General features: G+C 41.1%; 1 non-coding gene across 1 annotated transcript; it reads left to right on the top strand.

Moving 5' to 3' along the window:
* Positions 1-208: 208 nt before the first annotated feature.
* On the top strand, positions 209-312 carry LOC130878835 (U6 spliceosomal RNA). The gene has a single exon (XR_009057461.1). It is a non-coding gene; the product is annotated as a U6 spliceosomal RNA (small nuclear RNA).
* The last annotated feature ends 1472 nt before the right edge of the window (positions 313-1784 follow it).

The raw sequence follows: 1784 nt of genomic DNA, 5'->3' as shown, positions 1-1784 counted from the left end.
CCCACATGGCAGCTCACAGCCTTCTGTACCTTAAGTTGCAGGGGATCCAACTACTTTTTCTTGCCTCCATAGGAACCAGGTACTTATGTGATGCACACACATACATGAAGGCAAACACTCATAGAATAAAAGTAAATATTAAAAAAAAAATAAGTGCTCGCTTCGGCAGCACACATACTAAAACTGGAGCGATACAGAGACGGTTAGCATGGCTTCGGCAGCACACATACTAAAACTGGAACGATACAGAGACGATCAGCACGGCCGCTGCGCAGGGACGACACGCAAATTCGTGAAGTGGGAAAAAAAATAAACTGGGCTTTAATCCCAGCACTTGGGAGGCAGAGGCAGGTGGATCTCTGTGAGTTCAAGGCCAGCCTGGTCCACAGAGCAAGTTCCAGGACTGGCTCCATAGCTACAGAGAAACCCTTCTCGAAAAACCAAAAATTAAATAAATAATTAAAAAATAAATAAATCCCAGTATTTGGGAGGTAAAGGCAGGAGATTCAGGAATTAAAGTGTACCCTCGAGTACATAGGACATTGAAGCCATCCTAGGCTACATGTGACCCATCTCACCTGCGATTAATCCATCCTAGGCTACATGTGACCCATCTCACCTGCAATTAATCGTTTTCTATTTGGTTGTTTTCAATGTAAGTGAAAAGAGCATAATGTAAGTAGGTTATCTTGGACATGTAGCCCTGTTGTACCATCACTTAGACAAAGTGGACTCTAGCTTTGGAGACCTGCAAATGAGAGCCACCTAGCCAGACAACATCCAGAGTCGTGGCAGAGAAATGATTTCAGTTCTAGACATTCAGGTTTTAGCACAGTTTGTTTTGAAGCGGTAGGAAATTGGCATCGTTTCCTGTGAACCTTTCTGGGTAGACTGTTAGATCTGCCCAAATTGTGTCTTCTGGTACCTTGTTTATTTGAGAACTTCGATTCTTCCTGTTTTGTGTTTTTAAATTTGTTTCTCTTTATTCCCATTGATGGTGTTCTTTTCTGTACTATGATTATTTCCTATTGCTAACTAATTCCAAGCCTTCAGTTTCTTTTAGTCCATGCAACACCCATCTGAAAGAATGTGTATGACATTTACTTAGGGCTGAACTTATAGCTACTCCTTGTCAAGATAAAAACTAGGCAGGAGGCTCAGGAGTTCAAGGTTATTCTTTATTACATAGCAGTGGTGGTCAGGCTGTTTTACATGAAACCCTGTCTTTTAAAAAAATGTGTTTTTTGTTTGTTTGTTTGTTTGGTTTTTTTTTTTTGGTTTTTTTTGGTTTGTTTTTTTTTTTTTTTTTTTTTGAGACAGGGTCTCACTTGGGAACTCACAGAGAAGGCCTGCCTCTGCCTCCCAGTACTGGGTTTAAAAGTGTGCACCAAGGAGCCCAACACCTGATAGATTTTCTTTTTCTTTTTTCCAAGACAAGGTTTCTCTGTGTAACAACCCTAGCTGTCCTGGAACTCATTTTATAGACTAGACTTGTCTTGAACTCACAGAAATCCACCTGCCTCTGCCTCCCAAATGGTGGGATTAAAGGTGTGCGCACCGCCACCGGCCGGCCACTGCCACCACCCAGCTCCCAGTAGGTTTTCTTTTTTTTTCTTTTTTCCCCAGTAGGTTTTCTTAAGGCAAAGTGCTTATCACGTTTCTTTGCATTGCAATTCTTTGTCAGTGTTTAGAAGAAATAATTACTGTGGGGAAGGGAAGCTTTGGCTAGGCTGTAGAAACAAACAAACAAACAAAAAAAAAAGTTAAAGAAAAATAAAGACCTA

This window comes from Chionomys nivalis, chromosome 7, assembly GCF_950005125.1.
Source record: "Chionomys nivalis chromosome 7, mChiNiv1.1, whole genome shotgun sequence".
Classification (NCBI taxonomy): domain Eukaryota; kingdom Metazoa; phylum Chordata; class Mammalia; order Rodentia; family Cricetidae; genus Chionomys; species Chionomys nivalis.
This window is presented reverse-complemented; position numbering and strand designations above follow the sequence as displayed.